General features: G+C 37.1%; 1 non-coding gene across 1 annotated transcript; it reads left to right on the top strand.

Annotated features, from left to right (window-relative positions):
- The first annotated feature begins 17,280 nt into the window (after positions 1 to 17,280).
- On the top strand, positions 17,281 to 17,387 carry LOC133813583 (small nucleolar RNA R71). Its single transcript, XR_009884593.1, has one exon. It is a non-coding gene; the product is annotated as a small nucleolar RNA R71 (small nucleolar RNA).
- Positions 17,388 to 27,526: the final 10,139 nt, after the last annotated feature.

Below are 27,526 nucleotides of genomic sequence, written 5' to 3'. Positions count from 1 at the left end.
AATTAGCCTAGCATCGCGGCACAGCCCTATAGGGTCCGCGGCACCCAGAGGGGTCCCCATCTCCTGATTCAACCTTGCGCCGCGGCTCAGAAGAACAGGGTCGTGGCGCTTATACGCGAACCCAGAAAACTAGGTTTTTCCTAGCATTTTTTTCGAGCCAAAGCTCTTCCAAATCAACCCAATGGCTCGCCCAAGTCCCAACTCAACCTAAAACCCCAGATAAACAATATAACAACTCAGAATTCACAAAAACAAACCCAATCACACAATCAAACCCAAGAATCACCTAGTGGATCAAATTTCACATAAACTTAAACCACCCTTTCAAAACCACACCAGATTAAACTTCAGAGATGCGTGAAACCCTTACCTCAGTTTGAAATTTGACCTTGAGCTGCTTCCCAATCAAATTCCAAACTTAATTCTCTTGATTCCCAAGCTGAACCTCACTAAATCTTCATTTCAATAACCCACAAAATAAAACACAACTCAGCTCATTAATTCAATACTTTCAGCAAGAATTCATCAAGATTTGAATTAAGACTTACCTTTGATCCTAGCTAAACCCTTTATGCTCTTGAGTTCTGCTCTAATATCCTCCAAAATCAACACCTTAGAGAGGGAGAGGGAGAGAACCGTTTGGGAGAGGATGAGAGAAAACCTGAGAGTTTTCTTCTGTTTATTTCCTTCTAACTCCCTTCCACATGCCCCTAGAACCAGCTGCAAAAGGTCCAAAATACCCTTGAGCTTATTTAAATCCTTAAGTGCCTCCAAGGGCAATTTAGTCATTTCACCCAAATCCTATTAAGTCCTCAAATATTCCTATAAATCCACATTTAATCCCAACATACCAAATTATTAATAAGCTACTAACCCCTTACTTAACAATTCTCAAACACATCATAATATTCCCAAAATACCCCTAAGCTCCTCCCAAGCCAGGTATTTGACCCCGTTGTGACTTTCTAACTAAACGGCTCCCTAGGACTGTCTCAGGTCGCGCATCACAGTTATATCACCACTCACACGTGGTATCAATCACAGTATATATAAATATCACATTTATGCCCTCAATGGCTAAAATTACAAATATGCCCTCTGCAACCAAATGGGGCCCACATGCATTTCATATAATCATGCAAGCATGCTTAACACAGAATCATGCATTAAACTATTTAATTCACACATAAACCATTCGTGCCCTCTCGGCACACTAATCAAGGCCCTTAAGCCTTTTTAGTGATTTTGGGTCGCTACAAGTGTCTCTTTTTATCATTGGAAACTTGAGGTATTTTGGGAGGAGGAGGAGGCATGTCATTTTGGGAAGTAGCTCAACCACGCTTTGAGCTCTTTGGTTTTGGAGGATTGACTAGGAGGTTGTCAAGGTCAGAGTCCATGGAGTCATCTGCAAAACATAAGGTGGAATAAGTACATGAGTGAATACTTGCAAGAACGTAACTGGATAAAAGAGGAGATTCTAATGATATATCATTAAAAGATATGTCGCGATCTCAAAACGAATCTTCATTAATACGCGAATCTTCATCTCGGCATGTGGGTGATAGCTTGGAAAAGTCACGCCAATCTTTGGAACCATATTGAGACTCGAACCATTGACATAACTTATAAACACTATACATTACTTGACCCTCACAAAGAAAACTATTGTAACGCCCTGGATAGCCAAGATCGCTACACTGTGTACTTATAAAGGTGCAAGACTTTCTAATCAAGTCATTAATTTAAAAACGTGTCACTAAACATGTATGAGCTAGGGTTAAAAAGGTTTTGGTCTCAAAAGTTCCATTTCATATAATTAAGAAGTTATATACATGGGATCCCAAAAGAAACAGAGTTTAAAAGTAGGATTACAGACTTCCAAAAATACAGACAACTGTTAGCCATACTAAGGCAAAATGAAGAATTTCTGGGTCTCACATCCCTGCCTAAACCTCAACCGTGGCGGCTGAGCAGCTGGCCATGTACATTCTGCTTGCAAAGCTTTCCAAATCAAGGCTGATCAAGCTTGCCCTTGCCTTTACCTGCACCACGTAGCACCCGTGAGCCAAGGCCCAACAAGAAAACATGATATGCAACACAAACAATAATAACAGATAGTAAATTCACTAAGCATGAACTTTCACCAAATAATCCACATTATTCATTCAGCATATATTCAGAATCATGGATGCAATCAATCACTTATAACATTCATATCACATAATAATCAGGGCCGACAACTTAGGCCGCATCCTCTTTTTACCCCACTGACTCCGGCCCGCTTAAACCAAGCTCAATGCATATTAAGTTGTCCTTGGCTACCAGTGGCCAAGCCGCGCCCTGTGTGCTAGTGTAACCCTTGGCACCTTTAGGCCGTTGGTTCACTAATTAGCTTGCATGGCATAATACCATCCTTTCAAGCATACACAATAGGGAACCCTTAGTCCCATTACAGATATTCAACCAGGTGCAGTTTTCTTACCTTTAATCTTTGCGGTTACTGATTATGAGCAACGCTCCTCAAGCACGATCCGTTCCCGAGCCTTAGCTTTTATCACCTAGTCACAACCAAGGTGAAGGATACCATCAACAAACTTAAATGAGCTTCTAGACAAAGTTCTAATCTCTGGAACATTGAACTTCACCAAACATGGTAAAAGATTCAATCCCGAGCACCCTAGGTTAAATTCCCAAGCCTAGAATCTCAAAATCCCTTAAGGGCCGCGACATTAGCCATCCATGCCACGACATGGCCCCAACCAGAGGCCTCCCAAAGCACAAAAATAGGTAAGGGTCGCGGCCCTACGTAGACCATGTCGCAGCCCGCCCTCCTTCCTCAGCACCCATCAGCTTCGAAGGGTCGCGGCTCACCAAGAACTATGTCGCGGCCCGACCCCTTCGAACCCAGAAAAACCTCCATTTTTAACTCTCAAACCTCATGAAATCTCACTCAAAACTACCCCAAATCCATAACTCAATTATCCAAAAACTTCCCACAAGATTCCAACAACACAACCCAGCTGAAACCTAGGCTAGAAACCCATAAAAAACCCATTTCAATTACTGAAACTTTCTAACTTAAAAACACAAAACCCAGCCATGAAAACACTATAACTCAGCCATTAAACCTTAGATTAGAGCTTACCTCAGCTGCAAGAAAAAACTTCTCTAAGGAGAATCCAAGTCAATTCCCAAGCTTTTTCCACCTTAATTCTGCCCTTAACATCAAAATCACAATCACCTCATTACTCAGCCAAAAGTTCAAAGTTTCTAACTTCAAAACACAGTTTAATTCTTACCTTAGCCTTGGTTAAATGTTCCCTAGATAATCCTTGAGCTAGCCTCTAATTTCCCCTCTGAATTCCTCTGAAATCCCAGCACAAATTCCAGCAATTTTCTCCAAAATACTCAGTGTTTTTCCTTGAGAGAGGAGAGAGAGAAAATGGCTGAGAAAAGAGTCGGTCTTACTTTGTTCTACTATTTTCTGAAATCTTCTTAAGTCTATCCTTAAGCAGTCAAGTTAATCCCAAGGCTCGGGGTACCGGAAACGTCCCCGAGGGCAAAATAGTAAAATTCCCCAATATTCCCACCTAGACTTCCTAACCTCGAATATATCTCCAATTATTTATTTTCATAACCCGGTAATCTAAAAAACCACCTGATACCTGAAATACCCCTTGACTTGTCCAAAGTCAAGCATTAAGCCCCGTTGTGACTTCCCCGCTATCTAGCTCCATAGGATCGCCTTAAGTCGCCTGCTGCAGATTTACCCACATAATAATGTTGTTCTCACAAGTATAACATTTAATAACATTTATATTCATATAATCATGCAAGCATGCTTATCATGTAATCATGCATTAAATCAATAAATTCACACATAAGCCAATTATGCCCTCCTGGCACACTAATCAAGGCCCTTAAGCCATATTAGTGATTTTGGGTTGTTATAACTATCGTCCTTATGGACTATAAAATCTACCCCCGATCAGGTTAAAAGTTGTTTTCAGGATTATTGAACAACACAAGTATGTTTGGCTCACGTCGTAAGAGAGTAGGGGACCATTCTGATTGGTCATAAATTACTTTACCTTCGTCGGTGGAGCTCAAAAAGGCTTCATCTTGAGCCTCATGACCCGAGTCTTTTTGTTCAACAGGAGGAGAGGTTACGGTAGTGGTCGACTCATAACCTACTTTTTGTCTTTTTCTGGGTTATAAGGATCCTAGAACAGGGACGTCTTCCCAACGAGCATACTTGGGAAATTCGTCGTCATCGGTTGTCTTGCCTTCATCGAGGAGACCGCAAAGGCGCGGTTTGTCTTCATGAAGTAAGAAGCTCAACGAGCATTTACCATAAGGAAGCTTGGCAAGCTTTTCTCGAATCTCTAACATGGTAGGCAAGACTTCAGAGCATTTGAAGTTAGTTGAAATGGAATATAAAGAATGGCATATTTTCTATAGTAAAGAGGGTCGAGCTAAAACTTAAGATTGAAAGTGAAAAAAAAACTTACAAATTCATTGGAAAGAATAAACTTTGGATGGATGAAGTCCATTAGTCCAAAAAAATTGTGTTTTGAAATTCAGAAGGTGATTGGGAAAGTCCTCCAAAAGTTTTTTTTTGTCTTTGGGGTAGCTCGACAAATAATAAAAACCATCTTCGCCATGTTTTCCGAGATGGATTGCTTTTGAGACAAAAAAGATAGAGAATTTCGTAAGGAAATGGCTCCAGCCATTTCAGCTTGGCCTATAACGGCTTAAGGGCTGCCATAATCCTATATGAGTTAGTTTGGAGCTGGAAATGAGCTATGCTGACCCAATCAGTGAAGCTTTTGAAGTATTATCATAAAGGAAGAAATGCCCCAGCCTTCATGTGTTCATTGCTCCATGTTCTAAGCTTGTATTTCCCGTCAGGTTTGTCTTCCCTGGGAGCATAGCTACTCCGCTCATCTCGAGTAGGAGTGTGGCATACGAGGATACTAGAATGTTTGAGACCATGAATAGCAAGGGAGTCTGATATTTGTCTCACAAAGTGAATTGAACTCTCATAAATGTCTTCCTCGAAATAGTTGTATTTGGCGACTCGAAGGGAAGTGTTAACTTTGGGACCAAATGATGGAAGTGGAGACTCGGTCGAGGGCTGAGTAGTTTTACTTGATGAACCTTCCATGATTTTAAAGGATAGTTCCTTGGGTTTAAAATGAGGAGTCCAGAGGACGAACTCGAGAAATAGAATTTAGCTTGGGTCAAGCAGTGAGGCAAAGTCTTTTCCTTTTTCCTTCTCAGATTTCCACAACTTGGCATCTGTACGAGGCACTTATATCTTGTCTATCTCTTCGATCTTAGAATTCTTGGATGAGCCTCTGGTGATGAAAGGATGGAGATTCTGCTCAGGGGAAGGTGTACGATAGGGAATGGTGTTAGATGAGGACCCTCACCAATTCTTCTTCAAAGAGTACTGCGACATCTAGCAATAAAGATAAAGGTGGGGGCCTCTTGCTTAAGAAAGTTAGAATGGAATATAGAAGACACATTGATTTGTCTCAAAATTTCGAGCTAATATAAGCTCGAAATAACGAGTTAAAAACCTAATGAGACGGATTTGGTATATGAACTCCTTTTAAGTTTGCACGAGTTTCTAAGAAAATAGTGCAGTTACCAAAAAGGGGTTTATTCATGGTTTTTGTAAAAGAAAACCCATATTGCATAACCTCTAAGAAGACAACCAAATCCAAAATTGTAAAAACTACTTTTTTTACCGATTCTTATTTATAATAAGATCAAACCTTCCATTTTTGCTAAATTTCTTCAAGAATGTAGGAAAAATCTCTTTAAAGTAGATGAATACTTACACAATGGAAGTTGAAGTTGAGATTGTGGAATTGAGCGTAACAGACGGATCGAGAAATTCCACAGATGCAAACTCTTCGTGAAGATTGGGAAATTTTGACTGGAACTTTTTGTTTTCTGCTATGGAGAAAATAAAAAACGACGAACTCAATTGTAAGGATGAAGGTGAAAAGAGAGAGAGAAGGGGAGGTTTTTATAAACAGGACTTGGAGATTCTCCACGGTAGGATTAAAGTGATGATTAGTCCTGCAATTCGGGATTAATCTCAAACTGGCAACAAGAGAAGTTGAAGGGACAGGGGCAGGAACCAGTACTTGAGTATTGGAAATACCCTATCAAAAAATGACACGTGTAATCACTTCAATAGAGTAGATGGGCACGTATCCCAATAAAAAAATTCAAAAGTCTCTCTTGCAGGACTTCGAGCACACACTTTTTGAGGGGAAAAATGTTATACCTATATTTCTAGGTATATATTATTAGCTTGGAAATAAGGATAAAAATCTCGAAGACCGAGTTAATATTCATCATTTAATTAATGATGCGTCAAAACTCGGGAAAACAACAAAAGGTTTGCCAAGCAGAAGTAAAAAAATTTGCTCCAAAGACAGTTGCTATTTCAGCTTGGAGACAAAGAATTGGCTCGATAGGTCATCATTATTTCAGCTCGAATGACAAACAAGTCAGTTCAAGAATGCATCAAAAGGCTTGGAAATAACAAAATGTAAGCGTTTGAGTAGATTGGTTCCACTTTTATAGGAAACCAATTAGATATTTATAATGATGTAACTGATTGTACATAAGTCGCTGGCGAAGAAAGCTCGAAAAGCTCATTTTCATACGTTGCTTATGTTATATTATTTCATATAATATAATATTAGATTAAATAATGTGACAAAATGTGATTTGTCACACCTTGTAACATATTATTGAGAGTCACAAAATTGGACACATGTGTGTGCCTAAATGTGACATATTTTGGAGTTACAAAATCAGTTACAAATTTGTAACTCCCAAATATTACCCAATAATGTGTATATTATATGTTACACATTTTAGATTGGATTTCATAAAGCCATATGAGAAATGGTTGATAGAGATGTGATTTTAACTCCCATATTGTGTATGGAAGTTACAAAATCAAGTGGGAATAAATTGGAACGTTTTGGAAAAAACTAAAAAATTGGTTGCTGAAAATGACTAAGGGTCGCGGCCCTAGTGGCTGACAGCTTCATGCAAATTCGATTTTTATCCAATTTTGAACGTTTCCAACAGCCAAGTAACTCCCAAATCTCTATTTTAATTCCATAAAACATCCAATTAATCATTGGTAACAGCCATGGGGGTTGGTGGAATTTGAAATTCAAAGGGTGTCTCAAAACTCTATAAATAGGAGCCTAATGCTCACATGTAAGACACACAATTTTTCATCCACAAAGCACTTGGCTGAAAAATACACCTTGAGGCTTGATTATTCCAGAGAGTTATTTCCTTGAGAGGTCCCTTAGTGCTTAGAGAATAGGGGGAAATAAGCTTTTGGACAAAGGTTTTGAACCTTGTTCAAGTTGGTGATCCCCATTACTCTACACTTTGGTTGAGTGTGAGTTTGTGTTTTTCATTGATCTTTTCATTCAGTTGTTCTTCTTGTATTATTATTGTTTTGAGTTTGTAATCCTCTTCTTCTATTTCTATTTACATATTTATTGGTATCTCTTGTTTTAGAGTTTTAGTTCTAATAATTCTCTTCTTTCTCTTCTTTCTCTCTTTTCTATATTTACTTGTATTGTTGGTCATTGAGTTGTAAACCTATTTATCTATCATCTTGTCCATTGTATTCTTTGCATAGAGTTGTATTTTTTGTTTTTCCACTTTTCCATTGTTGCGAAATTTTGCTATGCAAGTGCACACAGTCGCAAACTCGTAATAAAATAGTAAAACCAAGTATCGTCCTCAAGGACTGAGTTATCAATTACCAGTCAATTAATTTCTTGTTCTATTTTATGAATTGAAATTCTTGATTTTTGTAAAATACAGCAAAAGAACCAATAAAGTGCAGAAATAATAATCGACAATTAAATAGAATAATAACTAATAGTAAAACTTTTAATTTAATCACTGAGAAACAATTAGGATATTCAATCTCATCAACTATCCTCCCTATTATTCCCTAATGCAAAGTGTGAATTCTTCTTATTTTTACCTAATTCAATTAACAAGTTGATACAGCAGCCTATAATCATACTATGAATTATAAACTCAACTTAGGTGACAATTTCCTATATTTCTATGGTAAATTGAACCACAAAGGTAGCATTAATCTCAATCAACTTAATAACAGTTACACAATTAATTCAGATACTTTCGTTCTAAATTAAAATTATGTCCAATATAACCACAGCAGAATTAAATCTCACTTCTCAGATTTTGACTTAATAACATATATATCTGACTAAAGATGGCCAATCAATAATCAATCTATAAGAACAGGTCATATGGAATTGAAGAAGATTGAAGAAGAAAGAAATTAAAATTGCATTAGGTCATAACAGAGATTCAAGTAATTCAATTGAACATCCTAAACAGAAAATTAGTTCATAGTCATAGTACTAATCACAACAAAAACTAAAGATAACATCAGGAAGAAAAACATGTAAAAATACTCTAAGCTTGAGCCTTCAAAACCAGAACTTCTCCCTTCGTCCGTACGTCCGTTTTTCTTCTCCTTTTCGTCATTTAAAACCTAGGATTTCAGATTTTTAAAGAGGCGGGCCGCGGCTCTACATACACTATGCCGCGGCCCGTATCACAATTTCTGGGCAGAATATCCTCTCAATGCCGCGGCCCTCTGAAGCCATGCCGCGGCCCGCATCGTCGCTTTCTGGGCAGAGTGCCCATCTATGCCGCGGCTCTATCTAGCCATGCCGCGGCCTGAAGACTTCCTGAAAAACAATGCTTCTGTTTCCCACCTAGCCGCGGCTCCACTTTGCTCATGCCGTGGCTCTTAAGGAAATTCTCAATTCTTCAAGTTTTCATCCCAAAATTTCACCAACACTTCCAAATTGTGTTGAGAACCATTCTTGATCAAAATATGATGGAAAACTCAGTTATTTCTTCCCTTTCTTTGGCATTTTCTTCCACATGCTCAATTCTTCCTGACATTCACAATAGGCAAACAAACAAAGCATAAACCCGCGCTAAATGAAGGAAAAACGAAATAAAAGACTACTAAAAACATCACCAAAACTTAATAAAAACTAGACTCAACAAACTCCCCCAAACTTAACCTTTACTCGCCCTCGAGTAAAGACCAAGTTAAACTAACAAAAAGAAACAAACACAAACTAACAAGCTAAACCATCATTACCATCTACACTGCTTTGCCAAAACTCATGAAATCTCAATTGCAATATTTATAACCAGAATTTCAGCTCAATTGCCTTAAAGTCCAACTTATACAATTCAATTAGGGAAATCAATAATATATCATGAAAATGACTACAACACTTGGATTCTATCATATATGCTCAACTCATTCCAGACAATTCCACAAACCAACTCTACAATATGCTTGCACTACTTGACCTTCTCCACTAATGTCAACAACACGTGTTTTGAAATCAAAAGGACTTTCACAGGTTATAGTGTTAGGCTTAGGTAAGGGTAGATGAAATTCTCATTTAGGCTCAGTCATTACCATAAGCATAAAAAAAAACCTTGAAACCAACCAAATTTCTCTTTACCACACCAAAAATCACCCTTTTATACAATTAGAGAGAGAGATTACAACACTTTTCATTACTTTCTTCTTTTCTTTTTGTATCATTTTTACTTTTTTTTTTTTTTTTTTTTTAGCCTTATCACTTTTTTTTTTCAAATCACACTCCTCCAAACTTATTATTTTCTATATATATATGATCAAGGAGTGTGACAAAGTGATAATTTTTTTTTTCAAAGACTTCTCTCTCTCTCTCTTCTTTTTGTACAATCATACTATACTCCAATCATACCAATTCCTTACTATTTTTCCTTCTTCTTTCCCACAAATTATATGCTTATGATAACAAAAGGAAAGGAAAACACAAATAAAGAGGTTAAGAAATTTAGGCTCAAATAGTATAATCAAGAACAAAACCCAAGTTTAAGGCTCAAAAAGGGTAACTAAGGACAATTAACTCAAGGTTGGCTTGAAAGGCACAATCGATCCAATAAAATTGCCTAAATCATTTTTCTAAACACATGTCATCAAGAATTTCACCTCAAAGGCCAAATAATGCAAGCTCTATTTGATTCAAATTGTCATTCCACCAACCCTAGTCAAACACATATAATAAGATCCAAAATGTTTTTTTTTTTTTTCAAAACATATTACAAATTTCCCACACAACTTTTTAAATTCAACTCTAAAACAATTGAACCAAGCACACAGTTGAATTCAATTTCCTTTTCACGAGCAAAGACAAAGCAACTACAAACAAGAATGATGGCTTAACATTTACACTAAACAACACAGAAAAAACAACGCAGAAAACAAAAATAAAACAAAATAAGCTCCCCCCCAAACTTAAGATGCACATTGTCCCCAATGTGATAAAGAAAAGAACAAGGGAAGAGAACTTACCTGACGCCACATCAGTATGGCGGAGGAGGTGGTGGAGGCGGCCACTGATATGGAGTGTACTGTGGCGGTGGAGTGAAGTAATTCTCATCAGCAGAGCTCATAGTCCACCTCGTGACTAAAGTGTTCAACTCCTCAATATGAGCCCGCCCATACTCATTTTGTTGCACCATAAAGTCATTATAGTGCTGATTTTGCGCCTGCTGCGATTGGATTAAATATTGATTTTGTTGAATAAGGTAATCCAATCGAGCATGCGTACGTTGCGTGTGCTCATCAATCAGTCCTCCAATTTCCAAATTTGAAGGTGGGTTACTGGGACCTGCTTCTTCTGCTTCCTCCTCCTCAGCTTGATCAGGGTCCACTGTTTCATCAGCCCAGCTGCGCTTATTTGGCTGAGTAGAGGCTGGCGGCGTAAGAGAGGCTGGAGGGAAGGCCGTAAACAACGTCTGATTGATTGCCCCCATTGGCCTCCGGACTAGATCACTGTTGTAGACTGGTACCTCATAAGTGTTGCAGAGGGTCGAGAGGAAGGTACCATGTGCGACACCAGCTGTAGTATTGAACCTGCTGATGTTGCGAATGCTATAGCGAATAATGTGACCCACATCAACTTTCATTTGGGTCATGATAGCATACACCAGCAAACAGCGCTCTCGATCAACAGAAGACAGATGAGATGTCGGCAGTAAACGTGCACACACAAAATAAAACCACGCCTTCGCAATAGGATTTAGCTGCCACCTGAACAACTCTTTGGGCCTCCCATTATGATAATTGAAACGCGCCCCTTCCACACTCAAAACCGCAGCCACAGCATCATAGTCTGGCTCCTCAAAATGAGCCAACTGCCAATGTTCATCCTCTTGTGCAGACAACGAGGGAAAGCCCAGTAATTGGTTAAATGCATAAGAGGTTGTAGGCACCAGTTTACCCCTGATAAAATTGTTCTGTTCTGCATCTTGATATGAAAAATTGGCAAAAAATTCATATAACTGAGAGCAGTTGGCTGGGCCCACATGAGTAGAATCACAAAGGAAACCCCACTGACGGCGCACTATCTCAGCTTTGATAATGTCATAACCAGGGTTTTGTACAGTAGTGGCCTCATTAAGCTCAAACCCCCTTTCCCTTACCACCGATCTCTTATAAATCTTTTTAAATAAATCAGCTGCATCCTTATTGACAAATAAATTCGTGTCATAATCAGCTGGGGCAGGTGGTGCTGGTGGTGGTTGAGTGCGTGATGAGGATGCTTTCTTTGAGGAGGTGCCTCTAGGGGGGTTTCTCTTGGGACCCATAGTTTCTTTCAAACAAGAATAAACAAAACCCCCAAATAGGTTTTCAAGACTTTGGGCACAATTTCCTTAGGTGTCACTCCCCCAAACTTATGATTAACACAATCAACAACCCAAACACTAATTTCCAATTAAACAATTGACAAAACCCTTAAACTTCTCACAAGAAAAACATAGAACAATCCACAACACCACAATGCAATCTATTCTCCAATCAAAAGCATTAGAATAGAGAAGATACACTTACTTGAATGGCACAAAAAATTCTTCTTTTGGTCTCCTTGGCTGATGGAAGTCTCAAAGATTAGAGAGAAAAAGAGGTTTTGAGTGTGATGTAGATTGTGAGAGTGAATGAATGAGACTATGGCTGATTTAGGGCTTTTTATCCCAATTTTCGGACTAGGGTCGCGGCATTACCTTGACTATGCCGCGGCCCGCATAGAATCGCCAGGATGTAATGCCGCGGCTCTCTCATACATATGCCGCGGCCCGCCTCGTTATTCTGGGAAAACTGGGGTTCAATGCCGCGGCCCGCCCCTAAACTGCAAAATCCGTGGGCCTCTGGAACCCCCAATGCCGCGGCCCTTAAGGAATTCCTATTTTTTTGATTTTTTTGATCTTTTTAAAAAAAATTGATTTTTCACGTTTTTCACGATTCTAAAAGTCCAAAAATAAACCAAATATCCATTGTTTACAAATACAAAAGTAAAATAAATAACAAGTAAAATATAGGGTGCCTCCTACAAGCGTTGTCGTTAACGTCATTTAGCCGGACGCTGAACCCTTCTTCAGAGAGGCTTCAGAAGCAGGATAGACTTTGCTTGATCAAAACTACCACCCAAGTAGGGCTTCAATCTCTGACCATTGACTTTAAAGGAATCACCTGAGTTGCCCCGAACTTCTACAGAACCATATGGGAAAACTTGAACTACAGTGAATGGCCCTCACCATCTTGACTTCAATTTACCAAGAAACAGCCGCAGTCGTGAATTGAAAAGAAGTACCTGCTGCCCTGGTTGAAACTCTTTTCTGATTAAGTTCTTGTCATGCCAAGCCTTTGTTCTTTCTTTATAAATCTTGGCATTCTCATAAGCCTCATTTCTAAACTCGTCAAGTTCATTCAGTTGCAATAGCCTTCGTTCACTAGCGGCACTCCAATCGAAATTCAACTTTTTCATAGCCCAGAATGCCCTATGCTCCAATTCAACTGGTAGATGACATGCTTTACCAAACACCAACCTGTAAGGAGACATGCCTATTGGTGTTTTAAATGCAGTTCGGTATGCCCAAATCGCATCATCTAACTTTTTCGACCAATTTTTCCTCGAACTGTCAACGGTCTTCTCGAGGATGCTCTTGATTTCTCTGTTCGAAACTTCAGCTTGCCCATTTGATTGAGGATGGTAAGACAAAGCTTTTCGGTGATAAACTCCATAACGAGCCAGCAATGCATCCAGTTGCTTATTCACAAAGTGTTTCCCTTCATCACTAATTAGAGCTCGGGGAGTGCCAAATCTAGTAAAAATATGTTTATGCAGAAAATTAAGCACAGTTTTACCGTCATTGGCTCTAGTTGCTGCAGCCTCTACCCATTTGGATACATAATCCACTGCCAATAGAATATATTCATTGTTGTAAGACGGTGGAAAAGGCCCCATGAAATCGATGCCCCATACATCAAACAGTTCCACTTCAAGAATCCCTTGTAGAGGCATTTCGTTTCTCCTCGAGATATTGCCAATTCTCTGACATCTATCACAAGCCTTGACAAAAACATTGGCATCCTTGAATAATGAAGGCCAATAGAAACCACTTTGTAATACCTTAGCCGCTGTTCTTGATGCTCCAAAATTCCCTCCGCATTGTTGAGTATGACAGTGATTAAGAATGGACTGCATCTCTTCTTCAGGAACACACCTTCTGATAATCTGATCAACACAGTGCCTATAGAGAATAGGTTCCTCCCAATAGTAGTGTTTCACCTCAGAAAAGAATTTCTTTAATTGCTGCTTTGACATTTCAGGAGGCACAATTTTTGCAACCAAGAAGTTCACTATGTCTGCGAACCAAGGAACAGCTAAAGTCTCACTTACCCCAAACAACTGCTCATCAGGAAAGTGATCATTGATTTGCACTGCTTTCTTATTTTCAGTCTCCTCCACCTCAAGTCTAGAGAGATGATCAGCTACCACATTCTCACTGCCCTTCTTGTCACGAATCTCCATGTCAAATTCTTGAAGCAACAGAATCCATCTAATCAGGCGGGGCTTGGCATCTTTCTTTGACATCAAGTATTTAATGGCAGAGTGATCAGTGTAGACAATCACCTTGTTAACAATCAGATATGGTCTGAATTTATCACAAGCAAACACAATGGCTAGCAACTCTTTTTCTGTAGTGGCATAATTCAGCTGAGCATCATTTAGAGTCCGACTAGCATAGTAAATAGACCTGAATACCTTGTCAATCCGCTGTCCCAAAACTGCCCCCACTGCGTAATCACTGGAATCACACATCAACTCAAAAGGCAATTCCCAATTCGGAGCTATCACAATTGGATCAGAAATAAGCTTTTCTTTCAAGAAATTAAAAGCCTTCAAACATTCATCATTGAAATCAAAGACAACTCCGTTCATAAGCAGATTTGAGAGAGGCTTGGACACCTTAGAAAAATCTTTTATGAATCTTCGATAGAACCCAGCGTGACCAAGAAAACTTCGAACACCTTTGACTGAAACTGGAGGAGGCAGCTTTTCAATGGTAGAAATTTTTGCTCTATCTACCTCAATTCCCTCACTTGAAATTTTATGGCCAAGAACTATCCCCTCTTTCACCATAAAATGGCATTTCTCCCAATTCAACACCAGATTAGCCATCTCACAACGACGCAGCACGTTCTCCAAGTGACCCAAACAGAGGTCGAATGATGAACCAAAAACAGAGAAATCATCCATGAAAATCTCAATACACCGGTCTACCATGTCTGAAAATATGGCCATCATGCACCGTTGAAATGTTGCAGGGGCATTGCATAGTCCAAATGGCATTCTCCTGAAAGCAAATGTGCCATAAGGACATGTGAAGGTTGTTTTCTCTTGATCCTTTGGTGCAATAGCGATCTGATGATACCCAGAATACCCATCCAAGAAACAGTAGTAGCTATGGCCTGCCAATCTGTCAAGCATCTGATCAAGGAAAGGCAAAGGAAAATGATCCTTCCTTGTTGCCTTATTGAACTTGCGGTAGTCTATACAAATCCGCCACCCCGTTACAGTTCTTGTTGGAATGAGTTCATTGTTCTCATTTTTCACTACAGTCATTCCACCATTTTTAGGCACTGCTTGCACAGGGCTCACCCATGCACTATCAGAAATTGGGTAGATCACCCCAACATCCAACCATTTAAGAATTTGCTCAAGTACTACATCCTTCATGGCTGGATTGAGTCTTCTCTGGGCCTCTATGGATGGCTTGCTATTCTCCTCCAACAAGATTTTATGCATCACTGTCGCTGAGCTTATTCCTCTAATATCTGCCAAGGTCCACCCAATGGCCAATTTATGCTCCCTTAAAACCCTCAACAGTTTCTCCAATTCTATCTTTGACAGGTCAGCTGACACAATGACCGGTAAAGTTTCATTCTCTCCCAAATAAGCATATTGCAAGTGATCTGGGAGGACCTTTAATTCCAACGGTGGTGGCTGCTGAATGGAGGTTAGCGGTTTATCAGTCGCATCCGCTAATTCTTGGAACTTTTTCCAATATGGTAAGAAAGAGTTGATCCAGTTTACACATTCTCTGATCTCAGCATCATCATCATCATCGCCCTCATCACCTAATAATACTGCCTCTAAGGCATCACTGCTCATCCTTCTCTTGGAGACTGCCTTTTCTATCACATCCACACAAAAGCAGCTATCACTAGCCACCGGATACTTCATAGACTTGAAGACATTAAAGACTACCTCATCTCCTTGAACTCTTAGCTTAAGCTCTCCTTTTTGAACATCAATAAGAGCTTGGCCTGTGGCTAGAAATGGCTTACCAAGAATAATGGGGACATCTGCGTCCTCCTCCATGTCCAGAACAATAAAGTCAGCAGGAAATATGAACTTATCCACCTTCACAAGAACATCCTCAATAATACCTCGTGGATGTGTTAACGATCGGTCTGTGAGCTGTAAAGTGACAGTTGTTGGTTTTGCCTCCCCCAAACCAAGTCTTTTAAACACAGATAAGGGCATCAGATTGATACTTGCCCCCAGATCACATAAAGCGTGCTTGCATTCAAACTTTCCAATGGTGCAAGGTATGGTGAAACTCCCCGAATCTCTCAGCTTTTGGGGTAACTTCCTTTGTAAAATCGCGCTGCACTCTTCAGTGAGTGCTACAGTCTCATAGTCCTCCATTCTCCTTTTCTTTGACAAAATCTCCTTCATGAACTTAACATAACTGGGCATCTGCTCCAAGGCCTCAGCAAAAGGAATGTTTATGTGCAGCTTTTTAAACACCTCAAGAAACTTAGAAAACTTTTTATCAAGTGTAGTCTTTCTAAGCCTCTGAGGGTATGGAACTCTAACTGGCTGTTCAATAACAACTGGCGGACTCTGTTCTGACTGTTGATGGTCTTCAGTAACCCTTTCTGAACCAGACTGTTCACCCATCTCTTTATTCTGAACCACTGCCTGTGGAGGTCTAGGATGCTCAGTTTGCTTCCCACTCCTCAGAGTAATTGCCTGAACTTGCTCCTTGGGGTTGACTTCAGTGTTACTAGGCAAGTTTCCCTGGGGTCTGTTATTGAGCATATTGGCCAACTGCCCAACCTGTGTCTCAAGGTTTCGAATAGAGGATCTGGTCTCAGTCATAAATTGAGTCTGAGTATTAGTAAGAGTCAACAAAGCAGCTTGAAGTTCATTAGGTCTCTCAGGTTGAGGCATTGATTGTTGAGGCCTAGGCTGTTGTGATGACGAAGCTTGATTCATAGGTGGTTGAGGCATGTTATTCTGAAATTGTCCCTGAAACTGAGGTTGTTGGCCTTGATTATTCTTCCACGAAAAATTGGGATGATTTCGCCACCCAGGATTGTAATTGTTGGAGAATGGATTATTGAGCGGCCTTTGAAAGTTTCCCACTGCTTGAACTTGAGCATGATCCATTGGGGTGTTATTCATACAGATAGGGCACTGATCGACAGAATGAGCACCACCACACATTTCACACCTCATTGCCATCTGAATCGCATTAGCAGATACACTGCTCTGTTGCAACTGCTTGGTCAAAGAGGCTACTTGCGCTGTTAAAGCAGTGATTGCATCCAGCTCATGCACCCTAGCTACCTTCCTAACTCCTGATGATCTTTCCTCAGACCACTGATGGTTGTTTGTAGCCATGTCCTCCAGCAGCTCATAAGCACCAGTTGCGCTCTTGCTCATAAAAGTGCCACCTGCTGCAGCATCAATAATGGTTCTGGTTGTCGGACATAAACCATTGTAGAAGTTCTGTACTAGCATCCACTGTTCAATGCCATGATGAGGACATCTTCTTAGGAGTTCCTTAAACCGTTCCCACGCCTCATATAATGACTCTCCGTCATTCTGGCAAAAGTTATTTATCTCTCCCCTCAATTTAGCAGCTTTGGACGGAGGGAAGAATTTGGACAAAAATTTCTAAGCTAGATCTTGCCAGGTGACAATAGAGTTTGGGTGCAGAGAGTTCAGCCAAATTTTTGCTCTGTCCCTTAGAGAAAATGGGAAAAGCCTGAGCTTGAGTGCGTCATCACTCACTCCATTATATCTGAAGGTCCCACATAACTCCAGAAAATTGGACAAATGGGTGTGAGGATCTTCAGAGGGTAACCCATTGAATTGCACAGAAGACTGCACCATTTGTAGAATAGCGGGCTTTATTTCAAAGTTGTTGGCCTCTACAGTTGGTGGGCGTATACTATTTTGTACTCCCGTCAGAGTGGGTAGCACATAATCTCGCAGGCTCCTCTCAGCATTGGTCTGAGCCTGAACCCCTCGTACAACTCCAGGAGTTTGAACATTCCTGTCATCCCTTTCATTCTGTGCCATCTTCACAGATTTCTGGGCCTCTCTCTTGTTCTTTCTGATTTGATTGCAAGACTTTTCAATCTCAGGATTCAGAGGAACAAGTGTGTCCTTTCCTTTTCTGCCACGCATATACCAAAATTCACCTGAGATAGATAAATTAAGCAACTAAACAGATTAGAAACAAGAAAAACTAAAATCAAATTAGAATAAAAATTAATTAGACTGATATTGATAATTATTTTCAGTCCCCGGCAACGGCGCCAAAAACTTGTTGCGAAATTTTGCTATGCAAGTGCACACAGTCGCAAACTCGTAATAAAATAGTAAAACCAAGTATCGTCCTCAAGGACTGAGTTATCAATTACCAGTCAATTAATTTCTTGTTCTATTTTATGAATTGAAATTCTTGATTTTTGTAAAATACAGCAAAAGAACCAATAAAGTGCAGAAATAATAATCGACAATTAAATAGAATAATAACTAATAGTAAAAATTTTAATTTAATCACTGAGAAACAATTAGGATATTCAATCTCATCAACTATCCTCCCTATTATTCCCTAATGCAAAGTGTGAATTCTTCTTATTTTTACCTAATTCAATTAACAAGTTGATACAGCAGCCTATAATCATACTATGAATTATAAACTCAACCTAGGTGACAATTTCCTATATTTCTATGGTAAATTGAACCACAAAGGTAGCATTAATCTCAATCAACTTAATAACAGTTACACAATTAATTCAGATACTTTCGTTCTAAATTAAAATTATGTCCAATATAACCACAGCAGAATTAAATCTCACTTCTCAGATTTTGACTTAATAACATATATATCTGACTAAAGATGGCCAATCAATAATCAATCTATAAGAACAGGTCATATGGAATTGAAGAAGATTGAAGAAGAAAGAAATTAAAATTGCATTAGGTCATAACAGAGATTCAAGTAATTCAATTGAACATCCTAAACAGAAAATTAGTTCATAGTCATAGTACTAATCACAACAAAAACTAAAGATAACATCAGGAAGAAAAACATGTAAAAATACTCTAAGCTTGAGCCTTCAAAACCAGAACTTCTCCCTTCGTCCGTACGTCCGTTTTTCTTCTCCTTTTCGTCATTTAAAACCTAGGATTTCAGATTTTTAAAGAGGCGGGCCGCGGCTCTACATACACTATGACGCGGCCCGTATCACAATTTCTGGGCAGAATATCCTCTCAATGCCGCGGCCCTCTGAAGCCATGCCGCGGCCCGCATCGTCGCTTTCTGAGCAGAGTGCCCATCTATGCTGCGGCTCTATCTAGCCATGCCGCGGCCTGAAGACTTCCTGAAAAAAAAATGCTTCTGTTTCCCACCTAGCCGCGGCTCCACTTTGCTCATGCCGTGGCTCTTAAGGAAATTCTCAATTCTTCAAGTTTTCATCCCAAAATTTCACCAACACTTCCAAATTGTGTTGAGAACCATTCTTGATCAAAATATGATGGAAAACTCGGTTATTTCTTCCCTTTCTTTGGCATTTTCTTCCACATGCTCAATTCTTCCTGACATTCACAATAGACAAACAAACAAAGCATAAACCCGCGCTAAATGAAGGAAAAACGAAATAAAAGACTACTAAAAACATCACCAAAACTTAATAAAAACTAGACTCAACATCCATTGAGCAATAAAATATGTTCTCTAACAATCAAAAGCTTAGTCCTCTTTTTTTCAATGGAAGGGGAGACCATCAAGATCATGAACCAAGACCTAGTGAGGTTGGATAGGTTTGATGGATCCAATTTTACTAGGTGGCAAGACAAGGTGAAATTCCTTTTGACAACACTCAAGATAGCCTACATCCTTGAGTCATCCTCGGCACCTCTAGCCGAGCCATCCGACAAAGACACTCCCGAGGAGGTGGAGAAAAGAAGGAAGAGAAAAGAGGACAACCTTCTTTGTAGGGGTCATATCCTCAATTCCCTATCCAATAGGCTATATGACCTCTATACCAATACCAAATCCGTGAAGGAGATTTGAGATGCCTTGGAGAGTAAGTACAAGGCTGAGGAAGAAGGTACAAGAAAGTTCTTAATTTCTCAATATTTTGAACTTTCTTTCATTGATGGGAAAACTCTTTTACCTCAAATTCATGAGTTACAAGTGATTGTGAACAAGTTGAAAGTTCTCAAGATTGAGCTTCCTGAGGCCTTCCAAGTTGGTGCAATAGTGGCAAAATTACCACCAACTTGGAGGAGCTATAGGAAAATAATCCTCCATAAGAATGAATATTACACTTTGGAAGAGATCCAAAAACACATTAGAATTGAAGAGGAATTGAGAATAAGAGACAAGGGTGTGAATGAGTCTAAAGATGAGACTTCCAAGGCCAATGCGGTTTCACACAAGCATCCAAAGGGCAACAACAGCAACAAAAAGGGTAGTGGGAACCCTTTAGGTCCAAAGAAAGATCATGGACAATTCAAAGATGTGAGAGGTCATTGTTTTGTTTGTGGAAAACCCGGGCACTATGCTAGAGTATGTAGGTACCGAAAGGACCCACATGAGAATGAGGTAAATGCTATAGAAAAGGAAGAAGATATCCTAGCATGATTACCATGTTTATGTGCCTTGTTGAAAAAAAAAATTATTGTAATAAAGCCTGTACTCTTAAAAGCTATCAATAAAATTAAAGTATTATTCTATAATAATTCTTTATTTTGCTATGAGACATTTGTGTGAGACATAAACAAAGTTTCAAAATGAACTTGTTAAAATAATAGGTAAGTGTGTAGACCTATTATTTCATAATGTGAGTATTTGTTTGAGAAATTCTCACATTACACTTGTGTTCACATTTTATTTTGTGAAATATATAAAAGAAAGCAACCAAGTGAAAGTTACTTTCAAATAAGTGTGCCTTGCTTTAGCAAGTAAATGAATCAAGATAAACATCGAGGTTTTTTATCTTGATCTATTGAGTGTTTATCATGAAGCTTAAGGACTCACAATGAACTTTGAGAATCATAGGTCTAGATTTATCTTGGAGGATAAATGACTTATTAGAAATGAAGAAGTGATATTTTATTATCACTATGTGAGAAATGTGGGGGTGATGCTCCAAAGTTAATCAATTGATTAATTTGGTCTTCCTATCAATATAGGTGATTTGGAATTCCACATTTTAAATCACATTGGCTATATGTGTATAGAATGGATAAATCTAGACATGTTTGGTGCTAAAGTTACTGTTTGTAATATTTTGATTCAAGAAGGAATCAATTTAAAACATAAAGGAGAATTTTAGAAACAAAGAGATTTCTAGAATTAATATTCAAATGTTTATCTTGGATATTAAACTATAAAATAGTGGGGGTGTTGACTATGGTCAAAATCACTATTTTAAAGGGGTAACTATTTTAATCAAACTATGTCTAGCAACAAAGTTTGAATAAAATAATGAGAGTGTCTAAGTATGCATACATGAGAAAAGAAATGATTCAAATGGAATCAATTTTACATCTCAAGAGATGGGACTTAGACTCCCTAAAGAGATTCACGGTTGATGGTAACCTACCTTAATACTAGTAACCAAACTAGTATTAGGTTCAATAGGTAATAACAAGTCAATCAAGTGAATAAATAGTAGTACTCAAATTTTGTCCCATCTAAGATATGAGTACTAGTGTGTTACCAAAATGAGGGTTAAAACTGAAAGGTTTTTTAATAGAACTCAGTCTTGAAAAGACAAGTATTTTAGGGTAACAAAATACTGTAAGAGTTCTACCTATATAGACCTAGGGGTGATGCCGCCCCTCATGAGAATTGGGAGTCATTCTCAAGAAAAGTTTATGAATGGAATGTGCACATGGCCATTAACGGTGCAAAAGCGAGACATTGAGGTCTCAAGTGAACATAGCAAAGGTGTGTGTGTTATCACCGGTTTGTTATCAAGGGATAGTGGTTCAATGCTTTGGCAACCAAAATTTCAACAAACTTTGTGATAATTACACTAAGGTAAAATTCAAGTCGAAAGACATTTTACTTTATGCACCAATGCAAAGGTTTCTATAGAGAGTGATTATTTAATCAAGTGGGGGAATATTATATTTTAATATAATGTTTGATTGATTAAATAAGTGTTACAAAAGTGATTATTTAATCTAGTGGGGGAATGTTATATTATTTCATATAATATAATATAATATTATATTAAATAATGTGACAAAATGTGATTTGTCACACCTTGTAACATATTATTGAGAGTCACAAAATTGGATACATGTGTGTGCCTAAATGTGACATATTTTGGAGTTACAAAATCAGTTACAAATTTGTAACTCCCAAATATTGCCCAATAATGTGTATATTATATGTTACACATTTTAGATTGGATTTCATAAAGCCATATGAGAAATGGCTGATAGAGATGTGATTTTAACTCCCATATTGTGTATGGAAGTTACAAAATCAAGTGGGAATAAATTGGAACGTTTTGGAAAAAAACTAAAAAATTGGTTGCTGAAAATGACTAAGGGCCGCGGCGCTTGAACAAGCGCCGCGGCCCTAGTGGCTGACAGCTTCATGCAAATTCGATTTTTATCCAATTTTGAACGTTTCCAACAGCCAAGTAACTCCCAAATCTCTATTTTAATTCCATAAAACATCCAATTAATCATTGGTAACAGCCATGGGGGTTGGTGGAATTTGAAATTCAAAGGGTGTCTCAAAACTCTATAAATAGGAGCCTAATGCTCACTTGTAAGACACACAATTTTTCATCCACAAATCACTTGGCTGAAAAATACACCTTGAGGCTTGATTATTCCAGAGACTTATTTCCTTGAGAGGTCCCTTAGTGCTTAGAGAATAGGGGGAAATAAGCTTTTGGACAAAGGTTTTGAACCTTGTTCAAGTTGGTGATCCCCATTACTCTACACTTTGGTTGAGTGTGAGTTTGTGTTTTTCATTGATCTTTTCATTCAGTTGTTTTTCTTGTATTATTATTGTTTTGAGTTTGTAATCCTCTTCTTTTATTTCTATTTGCATATTTATTGGTATCTCTTGTTTTAGAGTTTTAGTTCTAATAATTCTCTTCTTTCTCTCTTTTCTACATTTACTTGTATTGTTGGTCATTGAGTTGTAAACATATTTATCTATCATCTTGTCCCTTGTATTCTTTGCATAGAGTTGTATTTATGGTTTTTCCACTTTTCCATTGAGCAATAAAATATATTCTCTAACAGCTTAGTCAAGGTCTCAGGTCTTCGAGACATGGGACGGGCGTTCGCAATTCCCCTCCCTCTAATTTAACCCCACCTCACCCAAGATCAAGTGTTAAACTACTACTTATGGCTTCAGTCAAGAAAGGTATGGGCCTATGGGTCGGGTTCGTAGTAGTAGACAGGTGGTTTGGCCAATAGTGGGTCAAGAAATATTGAACGGTGATGTAGGCGGGGGTTTCCAAGGAATACAAATGACTTCTGATTATTATTTTTTTTTTTTTTGAGTCTGTGTCCGTTTCAGAAACCTCCTCTCTTTTCTCATGTGGGATTAGGGGTGGCAATTTGGGTCACGACACGATGACACGACACGACACGATTAAAGTAAACACGAACACGACACGTTTAATAATCGTGTCGTGTTCGTGTTTGAGTTTTTGACACGTTTAATAATCGTGTCGTGTTCGTGTTTACCTTAATCGTGTCGTGTCATAATCGTGTTGACCCATTTAATAATCGTGTCGTGTCATAATCGCGTCAGACACGATAACACGAATACTTTACATTGGTTTTATGATTTTTTTCGTATAATTATGATTAATCGTGTCATAATCGTGTTATCGTGTTCGTGTCGTGTTGACCCGTTTAATAATCGTGCCGTGTTCGTGTTCGTATTTTTGACACGTTTAATAATCGTGTCGTGTTCGTGTTTACCTTAATTGTGTCGTGTCATAATCGTGTCGACACGAATCTAACACGTTTACACGAATTGCCACCCCTATGTGGGATTAAGCGGATCTCAGGTTCTCTAATGCACTCCCTAAATAGGGTTATTTTCACCTTTCCCTCACGGTACTTGTACGCTATGCAAGAATGGCCATCCCTACTAGAGACTACGTTCAGTATTTGAAATTCAAAAAGAAGATATTTTGTAACTTCCTCCTAAAATCATGTGAAGAAAATGATACCAGTCCTATAAATAGATTGGATGGTAGTCGTTTATTTGGATGCATGAATCTTGTACTGAAACTCTGGAGAAATTTCTTTCCAAGCTTTAACTCAGAACAATCAATAAAAAATGACTCGTGGACTATGTAGATTTAACTACTGAACCACATAAATCTCTGTGTTCATCTTATATTTTCTCAAAATATTAGCTTAATAGCTCTTGTTTTTAGTTGACAAAAATCTGCATTAACATATATATATATATATTCCATTCTATTCCACCAGGAACCAACATAAGAATAAATATTCAATAATTGATTTCGTAACTCTAACTAAATAACATAGTTAAGCTACCATTCTTATTCTATTCTACTACCATTATGATTCTCATTCATCTATTTTCATTACCTTTAACCAAACACTATTTTCATTACCTTTAACCAAACACCACATGAGGCTATGTATGGTTTATAGTTAAAGATGACAAGTATAAAATGTTAGAAAAAGTTTAACCAAAAATAAAAGAAACAAAATTATTTTGGCCTCAGTATTTTTCCCAATTACCCATTTGAAATTTTTGTTTTATTAAATGATATTTCGGAACTCGTATTTTATAAAATGAATCAAAATAGTACCATAAATATGATTTTAGTCAAAATATTTTTGAATATGACTAAAATATCATCATATTTGATTAAACATTGAGTTTTAAGTTATATAAATAAATCAAAAACCTAATTAAAAAATAAAAAATTAAATAATGTTATTTTTTTAATGTTCAAATAGAATAGTAAATTAAAAATCAAACTAAAAATCTAAAAGAAATTACAGAATAAACTAAATAAATCAAAACACATTTACAAACTTCTTAATAAAATTCAAAAGGGTATACATTTTTGGACATTGTGTTTTGTCTTATAATCTGTTTGAACATAATATTTTGACAAATTATTTTTTGGATCATGTGTTCTAATAAAATAGTTCAAATGGACCCCTAAACTTGATTTTGATAAAAAAAATTGAACTAAAATCACAAATAATTCACCAAACTAACAACTTAAACAAAAACACAACCATTTTGCCTAACAATTGTGTTGTTATATTCAATATTTTGTTCATCGAAATCGAATTTAGGAATCTATTTGAACTATTTAACAAAACATAGAGTCCAAAAACTAATTTGTAAAAATACTGAGTCCAAATAGACAATGAGACAAAATATATGGTCCAAAAAAGTATAAACTCAATTTAAAATTAAATACTTAACTTTTCTTCATCTTCGTCTTTCTTGTTCATCCAAGTTATTTGCAACAGGCATTTGGGAGACTATAGAGGCTTGGATGGTTGACGATAGTCTTAGCACGATAGTAGGCAGATATCGATGATGACTATAACAACAGGTCTGGGCACTTATGCCTCAATGTTTGAATATGTATGAAGAAAGAAGAAAAAAAATCTCAAATGTAAGGCTTCTTCAGTCTTCACCACCCTAGTCGACCTGTCGCCTCACACGTACCCTCACAAACCAAAACGATATGTCACCTCACACGCTCCTTGCCTAGCCAAGCCCAATGAACCCCCATCAAGATCATCGCATGCAAGCCCAACCCAGCCGTCACCCAACCTAGCTCTGGCCTCGTGTGCTCAAATTCGTCGTCCCAACTCAGATCTAAAACCCAGAGTGTGTCATACAACATCGACCTAGTCATTGTGGAAGAGCTGATATTGCTAGGGTTGATCGAAGAGAAGAAAGGGACGACCAGACAAAGGAAGGAGAGGGGAGGGAAGGGAGAAAGACATGTAATTAACATTGTTTTAAATTTTATTTTTATTTCCCTCATCTTAATATATACTATTAATTATTAAATGATAAATATTTTGGTCATATTTGAAATCATTTTGATAAGAATTGAGTACAAAGCACTATTTTGATCCATTTTACATACCACAAAGTTCATAACATCCTTTTAAATTTGAAGATCAAAACGAGTAATCAAGCAAAACATAAAACCAAACATTTAAGTTATTTTAAACCAAAATTCAACATAATTTAAAATTTGATAGGTTTTGTCAAATAAAGATTTATTATTGAAATTTCTAATATAAAATATTAAGTCACAGTAATTAACTACCAAATTGATAAGAATGGTTTGTATGTCCATTAAACCAAACACTAGCTTACTAAGTATAAGAACATATTAGGGATTTTTTCATATATATACATATAATATAAATTAATTACAAAAATACATTAAGAAGTTTTATTTACATATAACGTGCCATTAGCACAATATACCAGAATCAAAATATATACAAACCTGAAATTAGAAAAATAGAGAAAATCTAGCTTTCCAGATTTTTCATTTTTTCTGGGTTTTAAAAAGAAACATTTTGTTTGCTTACGACGCTGATAAGAGACTAATTGGTTATATTTTCATAAAAAAAAAATAAAAAAATAAAAAAATAAAAAACTCAATTTTTAGATCATATAATTTCAGATACATTTTAATTATATTCAAAACTTATTTGTAGACATCTTAGTGTCCAATTAGTTAATTTTAGATTACATTATGGTATCTTATTATTTAAAATACATTTTGATAACCTTAAACCTTATTTCAAATACCTTTTGGTTACCTCCAAATCTTATTAGTAGACATCTTATTATATTAATTAATTATTTTTAGGTTATATTATGAAATCTTATTATTTAAAATACATTTTGATAACTTTCAAGCTTATTTCAGAAACTAATGAGTTGTCATATAACCAATTTAGTATAATATATATATTTTTTGTAATGTAACTACTTTTATAATGTTTAAGTAACTATTTGGTTTCCTTACAAGTTTATTTAGAAACATATCAAAATTCTTCTATAAAATATACTAATTTAGAATACTATTTAGTAACTTTTAAAATAAAATAACAAAATATTTTTTAGTGACCTATAAAAAGCCAATAGGTATATTGAATTTTATTTAAATTTAAATTTTATTTTTGCTAACAAAATATAAAAGAAACTAAAATATTACTTTTTATTTTACTATCTTTTCCAGAGACACGAGAAAAGTTTTGCATCTCACATATCAAAATAATAATAATTGTATTGAAGAATAGATAGTGATGATATTACTTTTGAGCCCAAATGACTAGTGGTGTGACCAGAATTTTTTATTAAAGTTGTGAAGATTAAAAAGTTTCTAAAAATTATTCAAAAAAAAAAAGTTTCTATAAAAATGTCCAAAGAGATAAAAGAATTAATTATTTAATGTTTTATTAATTAACATATGAAAATGCAACAACTAAAAAACAAAGAGACTTGGGGGAGCAGCAAGCTTCACATATGGAGAGAGAAAATATAATGTGTATTAAAATACGGTACAATTAAGTTTAAAAATGGTAGAAACTAATGTGAGAATTGTAAATAAAAAAACCAACGTTATTTTTGAAATTAAAATGATAAAAAGGGTGACATGTAATTTTCTCAACATATTATTTACCCACTATTTCAAATATAATCATCTTTCAGGAAGAACAAAAAATTATTATAACTGAAA

The sequence above is a fragment of the Humulus lupulus genome, chromosome 1, assembly GCF_963169125.1.
Source record: "Humulus lupulus chromosome 1, drHumLupu1.1, whole genome shotgun sequence".
Taxonomy (NCBI): domain Eukaryota; kingdom Viridiplantae; phylum Streptophyta; class Magnoliopsida; order Rosales; family Cannabaceae; genus Humulus; species Humulus lupulus.
Note: the sequence above shows the minus strand (reverse complement) of the source record. Positions and strands in the feature narration are given on the sequence as shown.